We start from the raw sequence: 17,558 nt of genomic DNA, 5'->3' as shown, positions 1-17,558 counted from the left end.
TATTGGATTTCCACTATTCTATAATCAAATAATATTTTCTGGATAATGATTTAAGAAAGAGGTGATTTAAGTTCAATCTTCCTTTATAGTAGTTCCAACAGGATTCTATTCTTCTCTGCTTTCATTTGTATTCCGCATGGAAGTAAAAATTGAGCAAAACAGGTATAAGAACAGGGAATCTCAAGAATTGTAGAATTGGCGTTATTGAAAAAAACAGGACTATGGAAGACATTAAAATACAGGAGTAATTACATCTTAATATCATAAATACCAGCAGAAGGAAGAGGGGAAATCAAACTGTCTGTTTGATGAATAACTAGAAGAAAGCCCAAACCAATAAGAATACTAAAAGATAAATATTTATGAATGAAATTATAGAGTGATAAAAAGCGATAGAACTAGGAGGCAAAATATATAAAATGACTGAGTGAAGCTACTAAAGAAAAAACTTGGAGATATATAGATCTCCAAATAGCTGACCACTCCAGAAAAAAAATAAAAAGAAACTCTCAAATGTGCACCCTCTCCTGATGATATAAATCATCTGCAATTCTGAATAATTTAGAATATTTATGATATTTCTAAATCCTTTATGATTTTAGAAGCTTATGCCATGCTGGAGGACCAGTGTACCAACTCCCATATGCCAAGTAGGAAAGAATGTAAAAGCAACAAAAACAAATATCCAATAACTGTCAGCAAAGAGTATAAAAGAGAAGAACTTCCTGATAAGTACTTAATTGTTGTAAATCACAAAGCTACAAGACCAGTAGTCAGATATCTCCTAGCCATGCCTATATACCTAGAAAAACAAATTCATAAAGTTTATAATTATTTCTCATCTAGGCAGACTTAGATATTAGTATAATTATATATCTCATAGGTAATTCTGTAGAATCTGCCCTCATACCTGTAACAACTATCATTACCATTTCCTGTAACTGCTGCTAGCCATAATGAGATCTTGAATGTGTTCAGATACAGAAGATATATAGCTAGTAATAGTGTCTGATGAAAGATTACTCCATTTATCCAGAATTGCCAATCGTAGCTCAGGAACAGTAATTGGACAGGAGTTGTGCAGAGTGATATTCTGTTTTATCCTTTTCTATACTTGTTCAATTGGGGACATATTAGGAGAGCTGACTGGCCAGGGGAAAATGTGTGTGCCCCAATTTCAAGGTGATTGAGTTTATTTTTTGTTTTAATTTCCTGATGAGCTGGGGCTCTATCTTGTTGAAAATAGACATAATCTGAATAGCTATCTTGTTGGTATAGCTGATCCTACCAAGGAGAGAGAATAAGATTAGTAATACAATCAAGGTATGTCTGGGAAGAGATCTTCCTCCAGTTCACCTTTTTTCAAATAATAAGCTCTGACTTTTGATCTCTATATATAGCTCCCCATACTATGATTGTCATCAGCTTTTTAAATTTTGGAACTTGGCAATCCTCCTCATATTTCTTATCAGGTCTCTGAGCAACCAAAACAGTACCTGACAATTCTCCACAATTAAAAGCAGCTTCATCAGAGAAAATCATAACTCTAAAATTATTCTTACTCCAATTACTAAAGTCAATACCCTAGTTCAATCAATTTTCTTTTACTTTAGAAGTGAGAAAATATTTTATCCGTGCAACATGGTAGTTATAGCCTTTGCTTCAAAAAATCTGCCTTAGAGAACGATTGGAAGCCTTTATACCAGATGCCTTAGCAACTTTGACAAAAGGGAGGTGGTGGTTATATGAGCTCCAGGTAGTTGTCTCAATAAAAAGATATTTAATAGGAGGGGTAAATATTAGCTTATGACCCTGATGGCTTGAACCAGGACTGGTCTGATTGGAAATATATCTTCTACAAATAATATAGAAGAGACATCCCATTGGCATATTGAATTTCTCATGTAACTTGTGATATTTCCATCCTACCTCATAAAGACAGCAAATTGTTTTATGTATAGATAGGCTAAGAATCTGGTATTTTCTCTCTGGTATTCTTAGTTTCCCATTCAGTCCTTCTCCAAGTTTTTCTTTTCTGACATTATTTTCCTAGCAAAGTTATTATCTTATTATTTCAAAAATTTAAGTTAAACTTACTTCAATTGCAGCAGAATCTGAGATATCAATGCCGCCTACTGGCTATGATATCCTTTGCTGATCATGCCACTTGATATGGTTATCAAAGGACACATTCACTACTCCTTCAATAGAGCTATTAGTTATATGAGTACTAAGTAAAGAAGGTATAGCTGAGAACAAGTGAGTAACTGGTGATATTTTGTATAAAATGTAGCTTCCAAAAGTATAGTGCTCAGTCAGAAGTGTTTGTGATTGCTTACCTAGTAACCTTGCCACAATGCCACCTCACCAAATACTACTAAGTTGATTGTGACCGTACCTGCTCTCTAGATCATAATACTACCGCTTTCTCTATATCACAATTTACCATGACTCTGTACCACCTCTGAGTCCTTCTTTTTAATAATACTGAATTTCCAATGATTAACCAAACTAGATATACAACAAAAAAAAAAGCGAAATTCAAAAACCTCTAAAACAGAAATGACCAATGTTAAAAAAGGCATGATTATTGGATTTTTCTACTGCCTTTAGTACATTGCTCTGACTTCTCAAATTATTGGCTAGCTATGGACAATTATTAAGAGTTTTCTCACTTATGCATATGAGTGCCAATTCTTAGATAATATCTCTCGCTCTGGTCGCAGACCAACTTTTACCCAGCGACAGCATTATACAATCATTTGGGCAGCTAAATGAAATCAGAAAATGACCAGATCAGATTTTAGACATCAATATGCACCGGGTGATTATCTCTCTACTAATAACAACTAACCCCTTATAGCTACCTGAGTAATAGGACATGATTTTCTAACAAATTTATAGTTGATAGAATACTCAGAGAAGCTAATATCAAGAAATGGGTTGCTAAAGTAAGACTAAAGCTCAAGCCTGTACATATTACTAAAAGATTAGACTAGGCTAAGGCTCATAAAGATTAGACAGCTGAGGATCTTCAGGAGTCATTTGGAGTAACAAGTGTAGTATGGTGAAATCCAGTGATTCTAGGTAGCAGTGGGTTTTCAGGGAACCTGGGGAGTAGTGGCTTGCAGAATGTGTTTATCCAAAGGAAAAGGACAAGGGAATTTTGCTAATAGTATAAAGGTGCTTTTGGGGGAAGAGAAAAGGTCCTTTAGTTCCTATCACCCAAGAAAATAATAAGACCAAGTATGTTAGACTCTTGAGAAAACATCTTTTCCTATTATTTATCAGATGATTTCCTTTGGTATGTAACTTAAAGATATTCTTTTTCAGCAAGACTATACTCCTCCTCACAAGCCTCATAGTATTATGGATTGGTTTGAGAGAAATTGTATTGTATTGGTTGAACACCCCCCTTCTTTACTGATTTAAATTCTATTAAGTATGTATGGATTGAGTATAAAAAGTGATTACACCAGAAGGATCCAAGGATTGGAAATACCCCAGGAGGAAAAGAAGCTGTTAAGAAGATGCTTGATCAAGTATTACCTTTAGTTTGGGGGACAATTTCTGAGAAGTTATTTGAAAAGTTATAGAAATCAATGCCTCTATTAGGCGGAGACAACTGGATAGACTTCAGAGTTCTTTAGGCCAACCAAGATTTGTTTCTATAGACAGAAATTGTCTAAGAAGGCACAGATTACACTTGTTTTATTTATGACTACTGAGAGTGAAGTAAAGTAGATAAAGTAAGATAGAATTATAAGAACAATATTATATTATTAAGATTTCTTCTCTGTTGCTTGATGATGTCTAAAGCTTTAGAGATACTTCAATATTTATATTTCACATCTGAGTATTCACAGACTACATCTATCTATTATACAACTATGTACCTCTCTGATTATAACTCACAACATTGGGTATTCTTCAAAGGTGTGAATACCTAAAAACCCTGAAAATCACCACAGCCTCTTTAGTAATTACTATATTAGTAACTAGAAACTATACTATTCCCAATAGTAATTATCTGATCATCAGAGTCTTTTGACTTATGTCCTAGTTCTCAAGTTGAACTGAGTTGACTCCAATTGTCTCCGTCATTGATGAAATAGTCAGTTTCATCTGCAGGTTGTATCAGCAGAGGTAGTCATGATTGCAACTTTCCTAGGTTACCTGACTTCGGACCTCCATAACTCCATGGCCAACTAACAGATATCTTCTGAAGAACATCTTCCTAATTTGCAGGAAGCTATTTTACCAGATTGACTGATAATCTTATGGTTGACAACCCTTAGTTGCTCTGGGTAATAGGGTTTCAATTGCCATTCTAGTATTGGGAATTATTCATGCAACTTTAGCGTATTCCTGCACCTTGTTGTAACACTCCGTGAAGTCCATTAGCTTTTATGATAGTGTTATTCGGAGTTCTAAACTCTTCTGGTTATCGTAGAATGGGTTCAAATATACTAGTTTCTTGTTGAGATCTCTCACCATTTGATACCATATCTTTGTGTGAAAATGTCCTATTACCTACAGCTCATGCCAAAGTTATCACATTTTTGAAGCCTAGTAACTCTCTGAGTAGTTGATGGATTTGCTCCATTCTACTTCTCAGACCTAGCTGAAAGTCTCTCATATATCCTGTGAATGGGATCCGGTCGGACAGACAGCAGTGACCTATACAGATTAATATGTATGATGACGTGCGGGCCCGTAAGGGGGTGGGAGGGGGGTGTTGGAGACTAGAGATTCTGATTCTGAGTGGAGTTACCCTACTTAGGGTGGTTCTTAGGTATCAGATCCTGGTATTCCTAACAGCCTAATAGAGTAGCTGTTAGGAGTACTAGGATCCAATACCAAAAAACCACTTTAAGTAGAATAACTCCACTCAGAATCGGAATACCTGATTTTCAACACCTCTCTCTAGCTCCCTTACAGGACTTACACATTATTATACATATCTATTTGAGTTGAGTTCTGTGACTAAAATGCTACAAAATTAAAGGTATTAGAGAAATGCTGTATAAATCATTAATGTCCATCTGATCAAATCCTGTTCACGGAATATATGAGAGGAGACCTTCGGCTAGGTCTGGGAAGTAGAACGGAGCAAATCCATCAACTACTCAGAGAGTTACTAGGCTTTAAATATGAGATATCTTGGGAACTGACTGTAGGTAAGGAGATATTTTGGCATGTGGATACAATATTGAATATTAGAGGATCTCTACGAAGAGCTAATACATTCTCATTTACCCTACATTAATTGAAAGTGTCTAGACCTCCTAGGAATACTATTAAGGAAGCCAATAGAATTTGTAGAGTGTTACAACTAGGTCATAGAATATGTCGTAGTTATAGGAATTATTCCCAATACAAAACAATGACGAAAGCAGTATCACCTAGAACAACCTGAAGCTGCCAACCAAGGGATTATCTACCAATCTGGTAGAATAGCTTCCCATGAATTAGCAAGAAGTTATTTGGAAGATATCTGTCAGTTGGATCAGAAGATAGAGAAATTTAAAGTTGGCGACCAAGGAAGGTTTCATCTACGACTACTCCTGCAGACACGACCTGCGGATGAAACTAATCATTTTATCAATAAGGAAAATGACTGAGGCCAAACCAGTTTGACTTGAGGACTAAGCATCAAGTCTAATAACTCTGAATATTGCATAATTACTATTGGAAACTGTAACGTGTTTGCAAGGTACTAATCACGATATCGGTAATAGGTACGATAGTTGGCAGGTAGCCTGCTCTTCCAGAGAGGAGGTGAGAGCTGAGAACTAAAGGAGGCTTTGAGGGTGTAACCGGTACGGGTACTCGGTTATTGATTTTGTTTTATGTTTTGTTTTAAGTATCGCTTTGATACTTGGTTTGTTTTAAGTATCGTTTGATACATGATTTTGTTTTATGTTTTGTTTTAAGTATCGCTTTGATACTTGGTTTGTTTTAAGTATCGTTTGATACTTGGTTTGTTTTAAGTATCGTTTGATACTTGGTTTTGTTTTATGTTTTGTTTTAAGTATCGCTTTGATACTTAAAGAGTTTTACCAAAGTGTATCGATTGATACCTTTGATTAGTTTTGTTCATGCTGGACATGAACAGATTTGTGTATTTAAAGACCAACTGTTTCTACGATAGAAAAGGCAGACTTCGACAGACAGTATTTCAATATACTTGGTTGAACGGTTACTTCTTTGTTCCTCAGTACACCCTCGAAGTCTCCTTTAGTTCTCAGCTCTCGCCTCCTCTCTGGAAGAGCAGGCCACCTGCCAACTATCGTATCTACTACCGATAACGTGATTAGCACCTTGCGAATACGTTACAGAGGGTGTACTGAGGAACAAAGGAGTAACTGTTCAACCAAGTATATTAAAATACTGTCTGTCGAAACCTACCTTTTCTATCATAGAAACAGGCGGTCTTTAAATACACAAATCTGTTCATGTCTAGCATGAACGAAACTAATCAAAGGTATCAATTGATACACTTTGGTGAAACTTCTTAAGTATCAAAGCGATACTTCAAACAAAACATAAAACAAAACCAAGTATTAAACGCTACTTAAAACAAACCAAGTATCAAAGTGATACTTAAAACAAAACATAAAACAAAACCAAGTATCAAATGATACTTAAAACAAACCGAGTATCAAAGCGATACTTAAAACAAAATATAAAACAAAACCAAGTATAAAATGATACTTAAAACAAACCAAGTATCAAAGTAATACTTAAAACAAAACATAAAACAAAACCAATAACCGAGTACCCGTACCGATTACAGGAACAGCATAATTCCTCACTGGCAGAATAGTAATTACTGAAAAAGTTGTAATAGTTTTCAGGATCTCCTAGTGTTTGCACTTCAGGAAAATACCTGACATTGTGACAGATAGTTAGAAAGGTACATGATTTGTATGAGAAATAGTTGTAGTCTGCGAATACTCAGATGCAGAATATAAATATTGAACTGCCTTCCCAGCTTTTAGACATCATCAAGTAACAGAGAAGAGACCTTAATAATATAATATTGTTTTTACTATTCTATACTACTTTACCTACTCCTCCTCGCTCTTAGTAGTCATAAATGAAATGAGTATAATTTGAGCCTTTCTAGACAATTTCCGTCTACAGAAACGAATCTCAATTGGCCTAGAGAACTCTGAGTCTATACACGTTGTCTCCGCCTAACAGTAGCTGCAATATTGGAAGCAAGGAGAGGTTATACAGGGTATTAGCTAGTTTTATTTATTATTCTATTACTCTATCATATACATGGTAGATCATTGATCATTGACTGTTGATCGTTGTGAGGTGGTGGTTGAGTGTTGATTGTTGAGTGTTGATCATGCACTCGCGCACACATGTGTTATCAACGAGTGCACCATTGACAACCCTACCACATTACCCCACCGGGCCCATAGCGCAACCGCAATTCAACATGTCTCGGATCCCAAACACTTCTGACGAGGCACTGTACTAGTACTTGTCTGATTGATTCTTTTATGTAGAATGATTCTCTTTTGTCTTCACTTTTGCACTCAGAAACCAGTTTTATTCCCCCCGTCATCGCCACATCATGTCACTGTCACTTCTACCTTTGGTCCGGGTACTTGTTTCTTCCAACCTGCAGATCTTCTCTTTAATTCTGGCCAACTTAGTATCTCAATGCAATGACATGGTTGCTTGGAGAATTCGATTTTTACATCCATACCCGAGTACTGTTCTCTTTATGATACTTTGTATAATTTGACAGAAAACTCTCAATTTTCTAGTTTTATTTATATTTGTTTATCCATTGCACGAGTCTTTGCTTCTTTGCTTGATATAGGTGACTTGGCGGGGAACCGTTTCCTTTTATCACCTTTTATCTGATATGCCAAGGTGGATTTTGGTATGTTACTCAACACCTGAATAGTGGCTATTGTGAAGGGATAATTGCCTTTTGGAAGGCCTGAATCACCAGAGCAATCCTCCGTCCAAGCTCTTCTTTCCTAGCATTAACTCGACCCGTGGCTGAACAGGCTAATAAAAAAATTTGTGTTTTCTTTTTTTTCTTTTTCGTTCTGCTTACAACAGACTTTTGCGCCCCCGTTTCCTGCCTCGGCATTTCGGCCCGCTTCCCGGATGGGGTTACAGTGCTCGGGTGCTCGAGTATCGGTACGATAATTTTACGTTAACCCAGGACAGTCTTGAACGGGGGAGACACGACGAAACCCAGCGGGTGACAAGCAGGGATTAGTAACAGAAATTTGTTACCCTGCTGGAGCACCAGCACCCCGAGAAAACTCACCTCTTAGCTGCTAAATCCCCTTGTCCTTCATCCTCCGGCTTTCCTCGTGTCCCCGTCGGAGGTTGTAGCTCGAACACTAGGCTGAGACGCTCAAAAATACTCTCCTTCGCCCCCCGTTGTTATCGCTGGGAATGGAGAGGTGAAAACTATGAGATACGACCGATGGTGAAGTTGGTGGGGGATGGGGGGGTTTGTGCGCCCACTCAAAACGGGGAAGGTGTTTGATGAGTTAGAGCTTTTTCTGGGCTCCCAGTTTTTGGCTGGCTGGTTAAACTTTCTGGTTGGCCGAGGTAGAGTTATGATACCATTCCCTTAGGGCCACAGCGAGGAGAGTTGGGCTTGGCGGATTTCTTTCTTTCCTCTCCTTCCGGGGCTAGAGTTTTTGAGAATATGGGTCCGTTTTTGTGGGTGTTGCTAAAGTGGGGGTGACCCGAAGCATGCCGAACTCGGAGATTTTCTTTAAACAGGATAAATGGAGCTCCGGAGGGCGATGTTAGCGCTTGTGCTGTATCGACAGATGATCTACTTGGTGTGAAACCCGAGGTTGGGCTTTGCGATGGGGGATTCTTCTCGATGTGAATGCGACTCGGGTGAAGGCGCAGATAATGTATCATCGTTATCGCCAATAAGGGAGAAAGAAGTTGCGTTTTACAAAGGGGTGGGTTGGCGGAGGGGTAAGTTAACGACAGGTTTTTAAATTCCCAAATACAATCATTTCCTTGATATCAAAACACCAGGTAATAAACCTCAAGATATATACAGTTTGCCCAAACACAAGAGAAAGAAGGGAGAAGCACATGAAAGTCCCACAGCGGGGTAACACCAAAAGTACAAATACAAAAATACAAAAAGACTGGACAAAAGCAACGTGAGGTAAAAGGGAAACAGAGACGAGGGGGGACCCCTTCCCCCTCGCGTCATACCCCTCGCCTCGCCGTCACCCTGACCCCTAACGACTCCCCATCCTCCTCCCTAATCGGTGGCAACTCCCTCTCGCGATCGCCAGCCTCGGTAGGCGCAAGTTCCGTATCCGTCCACAAGGTGTACGCAGTGGATGTGGTTTCCGAGGCGGCGTCAGGATCCATCTTGATGCCCAGCTGCTTTATCCTTTCCTGCTCCGCCACCCACCGCTTTATCCCCTGGGCCTTTGGATCCTCGACGATGATGATGCGGTTGTCGCCGGGCGTCCCACCGCCACCAGCATTGGGGGATTCCTGATCAGAGCGCATTTGCCGCTTCCTGCGCGCCCAGCTCCAGAACATGAAGGCAATGGCCAGGAAGAAAGAGGCAGAAAGGGAGACCGAGATGGCGATCGTGCTGGCCCGGCCTTCGTTGTTGGTGCCGCCGCCTCGGGGGGTGGAGGAGGCGGATGACGACGGTAACATCGTCGGCGGGGGTGTGACATACGAACTCCCCGTCTCGTTCGCATTCCCCCCTGTGGGAATTCCCGTCTGCCCCGCCCCCACCGTCACCGTCGATGCTGCGGCGGTGCCAGAGATTGACTCCGTGAGAAAGGCCTCCGCTAGTATAGCCGTGAACTCCGGGGTCCCGGTCCTGGCCCCTTTGCTCTCGGCTGATTTTGAAACCTTCTCCACCGCGTCCTTGCACACTGGGTTCACAAACTCCCATACCCCCATCACCCGGCCGACGATGTTGTCCGGGAGGCCATCCAGTGTGCAGTTTGGTCGGCAGCCCGAGAATTTTACAGCGGAGAGGCAGTAGCAGTCGTGGACTTGTGCCGTCAGGGTGTCCCAGGCTACCTGGTCGTGCGGTATGTCGCCACGGCATTGGTTTATGCCCGAGTTTTGGGTGCAGGATCTTACACAGGCTTCTTGGGCGGTCGTTGGCGTTGGCGATAGGAGGAAGAGGAAGGGGAGGAAGAAAGTTAGTGGTTTATGGCGATGGAATAGTTTCATCGTGGCATGTCCGGTTTTGGTATCCGTTTTTCTGGGCAAGGAGAGGAAAGAAAAGAAAGCAAAGGGAAGAGAAAGGAAGAGAAAGGGAGTCAGCGTGTCGAATGCGCGAATGTCTACTGATATACTCTCTCCCCTACCCTAATCGTTGTGATCCGGGAAATGTTTGAGGAATGTTGTATGTATGATACGTATGTATATGTCTGCGTAAAGCGTGTGTGGGTGGGGGAATAGTAATTCTAATATACAAAGGAAGGAGTAGGCATCCTTCGCTCTTTGACGATGATACCGGTATCCGCTAAACAGGGAGTACTCCCATCCCCCCCCGAAACGAAATAAAACAGAACAGAAATGAAATAGAGTAAAAGCCACGAAATTCTATATCTCGAAAACCACAGTATCCAGTTATGTGCTATGCTATGAGGTTAGCAAGTGCATTGCACAGCCGCCCATCCATCAATCCATCCACCAAATCCTTCTCGGCACATTTTTTTCTTCTTCTTCCAATTTCCCAATTTCCTCATCCCCTCTTTTCACCTAAGACCTATTTTCATTATTATTATACGATACTCGTACTATACATGTAAAATATGCAGTGTGGGCGCTGACGTGAGGTTTTTTTTTTTTCGTTCCAGTAGTACAGTATAGTACTATAACACGTTTCCTCTGCCGGCGATGAAGAAGTTCATCATATCATACACCTAAGCGCCCTCGTGTCCTTCCGGCATGAGTTACCCCTGCCGTGCGACATCGAGTGATCGCTCGTGAGTGAGTGGATGCCTCGGTTGGGGGGGGGGGGTCCGTGTATGAATGATATGAATGATATGTAATGCATGTACCCGTACGGTACAAGTATCATACCTGAAAAAAGGTGAGTTGAATGCGGGCTATGCACGGACAATTTACCAATACGGGAAAACGCGAAATTCTTGAATCCTTGCGTTTGGGTAGGGAGGGAAATTGTCCTGTACTTGTACCGGGTTCGAGTGTACTCGTACTTGTATCAATCATATCCTGGGTAAGTTTGGGATTTTTGGTGTTTTGGGATTTTTTTTTTTTTCCTCTCTCTTCATCCGATCAATTTTGAGCTTACTTACGGGGGGGGGGAGGGAGGAATAATTTATCTGAGTTCGCGGGTACTTGTATATTATGTATGACAGGGGTTTTTGGCGGGAGTTATGCGTGGGGGAGGAGAAGGTTTACCGGTCACTTTCGTTTGGTATGTGTGGTTCCCTTTTTACCTGTAGGCGAGAGGGGAGGGATTGAGGGTTTCGCTTGTATTCTCTCCGAGATTGTGTGATCTTTTTCGCCATGAATCTCCAACGGACGGTGCGTCGTCCCAGAAACTACCGTATAAAAGTGGGGTGTTATTGGCATTGACGACCGGGCTCTCCACTGGAGTGAGTAGGTTAATTAACTAAGGACAAACTTCAGTGAATCCCGGGGACCGATGGGAAAATTAGGAATAGTATGAGAACGAACAGTGATGTGAGGGCGAAAACACGTCCTGTTCCCAGCCCCTATACGAGCACCACCAGGATTCGGGACACTGTCGTGCAACGGTACAGTACTGTACTGTACTCGAGTATGGTATGAGTATCATGGCTAACTTGACTTGCAAAACCACCCGCCCTACAGTACAAGTATCATACTAAAAAAAATAAAAAATAATAATAATAATAATAATAAAAGTACTGGAATACCAGTACAAGTACCTGAACGGACATAATCCCGTTCAACCGAACCGGGTTTACTACCCCCCCCCCCGCGCGCGTATCTCTTGTGCGGTACGATACTCTAATGCACGGTACCGTAGTTCACTGAATTCACTTAGACTTCCCGGACCTGCATGAACTGCCTTCCCTTATTAACGCAAAAAGGAAGAGAAACCACCATGAACCCCCCAGGTCCCTTCTGTCACCGATTCTGGGATGGAGCCATTAACGGAAGAAGTATTTTATGTTATAGATACTTATCTGGAACCCTAGCAGCGATAAGCCCAACGGCTATAATACTACTGCTAATGTCGACTCGCGTAATAGGTAGGGTAGCGTGTTTCGGTCGTCACGGGGGCGCCGCTGGGGCGGAGTTGAGCATCCGTGGTAGGTCTCGGATTAAATGTGTCGAGTGTCGGAATTTCATGTCTTGCCCCGCGATTGGCGATGGTAGTCTAGCAAGCCATATACGTAATAGGGCTCGCTGGGGTATTGAAATATTGGCGCTTGAAAATATTATGGGGTCTTCGTATGCAGTATGGTAAGACCGGTTATCATGGCATTTCTCGGATCTGGGGGGTGGGGAGGGGCGAAAGGCTGAGCTCGCAGTTCTGCCGTGGCAATGATTTCGGGTACACCATCGTACCGCACTGGTGGCTTTACCCTACTGTATACCGTACCGGACCGAAGTGCATACAAGTAATGAGAGGTAAGCACGGAGAAGATCTATAAAAAAAAACTCCAAGCACGTGAAGGGGCCTCCTCATAATGCCTGAGTGCGGGGCAATGTCATTGTGGGCGCCAACCTACCCGATTGCATAATGGGTGCTCACCCCTCGCGATGGCAGGGCGAGCCTGGGTTGGCGTTATCGAGGGAAGAGGGAGGGAAATGATTCGCGCGTATTAAACTGCATTGACGAGCGAACATTGTGCCAACTTACCCCACAATATCCCTGTGACACTGTAGAGATTTGATATCTTTAGATCTTGAACTATCTTCACTTCGTCTTTTCCTTCCTGATGCTTGATCCAATCTGTTCTGATTTGGAGTTGTCTTGGTCTTGTCTCAGATTTTGCATGTCTGGCCAGCAGACAAGTTTCCCAAACCCCCCCGCCGTCCAATCTAGTCCAAACACGACCCCAGGGGGCATTGGGCATGTGCAATATGACCCGCCAATCCTATATGACTCGAGTACGAACTGGCAACCTGCGCACAATATTGACACATTATCCCTTAAACCTGGCCTCCAAAACTACCGCCGAACCATGTACTGTGCACGGGTGTGTTTATAAGAATCGGAAGACCATTTGTGCTGATCCCGTACAACTCTTATGGAGACAAGGGTTATGCTTTCCGGTTTCTATAGGCACACCCGGGTATAGTAGTGCCCTGTCTGTTCGCTTCGATTGAATAAGCTAGCTACGGGCCAAGGCAAGCCAAGTTAGACTTTCTCTCACGGACTGTTCCGGGGTCGCGAAAGTCTTGCGTCGCAAGTTCCTGCTCAGGGGATAGGCACCACAAGTGGATCTTGGCCAATCGGACTGGAAAGACCTGCCAACTATCGCGGCTCGTGGGTCCCGCGTCGCAGGAACAAATTTTAACGTTGATGTTATCCTAGAAACCTATAGCCCCCTTCCCCTATAGCCGCCCATCTTCAGGACAAACTAGAGGCTACAGTAGCAGCTTGGGCAAATTTATTACGGAGACAGTAATAGTAGACACGGATTACCCGCTGTCCTGTCCCTAGTTGTCCAATTTGCAATATTATACTACTTCAACTGTTGCTCAGTTCTGCCGGGCTGCTTATTGCGAATGACCGATTATCGGCAATAGTAGTGCGGTGCAGAGCTGAGGAATGTGATTTCTGTCCTGTCTGGGAATGAGCTCGAGTAGACGCCAAGGCTATATGGTGGTTTTACTTTGTGTTTTTGTTCCTTTCTTCCTCGTGTGGGTTGCAAAATAGCGTAATGAAAGTGAGATTGATATTATTATATGAGGGGGCTTCTCAAACCCAACGTACCCCGAGCTGCAATCAACTTCAGGATAGAACCGGAAGCACGGATCAGAAGCCGTTCAGGTACCAAATATTTCCCGGCGGTGCTGCATCATATTCTCTACCGGTATATCTCATGCCATATGGTGCTCGTAAGGTAGGTGGTCGTGCGGTGTTCGGGTATCGCACCCGGGCACGGTTCACCGCATGCTGTAGAATCGTAAATTTGCGCCGTTTGTGCTGGGACAAAGGGAAAGAGTTCCTACTGGCGGTGACGCCAACGATGAGAGGTGGAAAGGCTTACCGTATTTTTCTTCGGGCGGAAGCGCCACCCCTACTAATCTTGTGGATAAAAAAAAACCTATTAGTGTTTACTAAGATGTGGAATCTTTAAAAACTGTTTTTTCTGATCACCCATCCGGTTGCCGGTATCAGGTACAGTACAGTACAGTACTCTCACGGCAATTCGGGACCCCAACCCCGAATACAGTGCCTGAAAGGGGCAAAGGCGCAACGCGGCTGCATGTCTTAAACCATTTTTCTCGAATGAATGGTGGGTAAGTGAGTGTTGCCGGCAAATCTTTCGAGCTGTAGGACAGACGGTCGGATACCGTAGGCTATTATTGAATCTTCGGAAATTGACCTGTCAGCAGTGCGAGTGCCATAGGTCCCCATTTGGATGCATGCCGTAATGGTATGAACCACTACTCGTATAAGGGTAAGCATGGAGGTCGAAGCGAACTTCAAAGTGACTTGGGGTCTCCTGTGCTACCGGTCGTCGGGGTTGAAGACTATCGGTATTATATGCTAGGTGAACTGGAACCGTGATAGCTGAGCCTCATTATGAAAGGTAAAATCAGGAGTTCGAGGGACTAGCTTCTTCTTAACAGATTCGCCCGATATATTCAATGAGAAGTATATGAGAGTCGAAATATCGGGTCTATGCTTGTGATTTCCTGGGAAGCTGGGGATAATCTTCCTGATTTCGGAGTATTTAGTAAACGTCTCCCCGAGAAATATTTGCCAATTTTTATAGTATCATACCGGTGCTCACATAGAAAGCGCTTACCAATTAACTTAACAGGCAGCATCTTTGGTATTCATTTCCACCCCAATGGAACCTTCACCTCCCATATTGTGCGATAGGCGTGATCCACCAGTGCGCCCCGTGGGCGTCCAATAAACGAGCTTCGAGTTTAGTGTGCCTTACCTAGTGTAACTTGACAATATATTAAGAATCATGAGAGTACGGTAGGTAAATAACTCGCCGCACGCTCACCATATCTGTAGTACAAGATTAGTATCCGTATGGAAAAGGCCTGGGAATGAACCGATGCGTTTCTCAGCAGGTTTGGATCTCAGCTAGGGAGGGGCTAAATTCGGTATTGACGGAGAGATGAGAGTTCGAGATTAGGAATATTGGAGAGCAAGGAGTATTATCTAATTTCCAATGCTTGCCAGGCGGCCTCCAAACCCCGTGGAGCAACCGGTGACAGCCGCTCTACTTTACCATTTAAAAAGTCTCCGGACGCTTCGTAATTGTCAGTATCATACCTGTCCTGGCGTGAGATCATCCCGAAACCTTTTAAATTGCCAAGTAGTGAGGTCGGTAAGTAGCCACCGTGCTTAATCAAGGGTGACCTGGTTACCTGACAATTCATACAGTAAAGTATTCGGATGCCTTGGCGCCGAGGTATACAAACAGGCACCTAAACATGGAAGCTTGGTGCCAAGGCGTCCAGATACTTTATGAATTGTCAAGTAAATACTTGAGTACTGTGCAAGTACGAGTAACATTGGTCCGATAGCTGAATAATCATGCCAAGATTCCTATGTACTCGTCCAAGGCAAGAGGTGTTCGGAGGCAGGGGGATCCTGGAGTCGGAATTTTGGATGACTGACCATCCGTGCGTGTCTGAGCGCACATACAAAATTCAGACTCCAGGCCCCCCCGGTTTCCGAATACCTCTTCCCTGGGACGAGCAGTCATACAGAAGCATAATTACTATTTTAAGCTGTCACTTTTTATTTGGGAAATTTAGGATTATCATACCCGGCCTTTAGTCCCTGTTTTTGGGTTGTCTAAAGGAATTTTTGGTTTGTGACATTCGGCTCTGATCCCATACAAGATGCCCCAACTTCAACTCCTTACAACTGGTCGTGTTCTCTTTGGTTTAAGAGCGAACCTTGACAGAGTGTGACAATTAGCAGTGCATGTTTTCGCTCTCAAGAAACTTTGATGTCATATCGCGGTGGAGCAGTAGGCCTTCAAAGTGGGGGATTCTTTGTATCGTAAGAAAAATACCCAGGTTGCCCGTGACCGGCACTTTAAAAGTGATGATTAAATTTGGGCGGAAGGAGCCCGTCTTGCTACCCTAAATCACCTCATTTCCCTAAACACCGAGATCTCCGGACCCCGGCCGAGTCCTAACAACCTCACCCTCTCTAGTTCCATACTATATCTAGCCCGTATAGCGCCTAACCTGAACGGTTAGATATATGACATGGCTCCTAAGCGCCAGACATACCTTTAGAGTCACTATTTGTAAGCTCTATGCTTAACGTCGAAACCGTGAAGTGGATTGAGACAGGTTCGTGTGACTCGGGTTTGTTCTGCTATATATGAGAGGAAGAATAGGGGTCGTGGTGGTGTGCCGAATGGGTTCAATGGAAGAGTGCAGTTACAGTGGACAACATTATCTACTGTCACAATTAGGAGGTCGTTCTGAAGAAAGAAAGCGGGAAGGTAGGGTCACTATGCCGTAGCCTCTTTGGATGAAATGTTGCTAATGTTTGCCCGATTTAAGAATTACTGAGTGATATATTGCTTAGAATCTGGGAGCTGGGCCGTTCACGAGAGTACGAAAAGAGGCGGGGCTGTCTTCCACTAGAAAGAAGTGGTGAATGAACTGCTCTTGACCCTGTAGAGGCCATTAGTATCCCTTGGTTCAATAACAGCACGTTTTTCTCTTTTCGCGATCAAATTTTTTTAATGAACCCAGGTAGCCGGTCCGCCCGCCTTCCAATCTATACGGGACTGACGTCGACACTTGGGAGGAGTGGGTGTACCAGCACTTCCCTCGAATTGCAGAATCTACTCAGCCCATAAAGGCGACAGGTGGCGACTGTAGGGCCTGGATGTGGAGGGGGGGGTTGTAACTGTAGGCAGCAAAACTGTGGGAATCTTTTGTTCATTCCGAGGTGTTTGGCCCACTATTGTTTGAATACAAGGATGCGCCAAACAGTATAGTTATTTCTGTTCAAAATATGACATGGTAGGAATGATCTTAATATTGTGCATGGACAAAATTAACCACGATTCAACAGAGGAAAATCTTCGGCAATGACAACCACACTCACCCACCAATCCACTATCATGAAAACCAAAAAAAAAATTAAAAGATGTAAATGCATAGTAGAAATTAATATTTGGTATACCATCCATCAGCCTTAATAATTGCCTCTATTCTATCCACTATTGATCCAGCTAAAGTATCAAAAACCTTTTGGTCAAGAAGTTCCCAACAATGAGTGATGGCCTCTACTATTGCCCTCTTGACCACATTGACATCACCCTTCATAAAATATAGAGTCGGAGTAGTGCTATGAAATAGGCCTGTGAAATGAT

This window comes from Tuber melanosporum, assembly GCF_000151645.1.
Source record: "Tuber melanosporum whole genome shotgun sequence assembly, scaffold_189, strain Mel28".
NCBI classification, from domain to species: domain Eukaryota; kingdom Fungi; phylum Ascomycota; class Pezizomycetes; order Pezizales; family Tuberaceae; genus Tuber; species Tuber melanosporum.
This window is presented reverse-complemented; position numbering follows the sequence as displayed.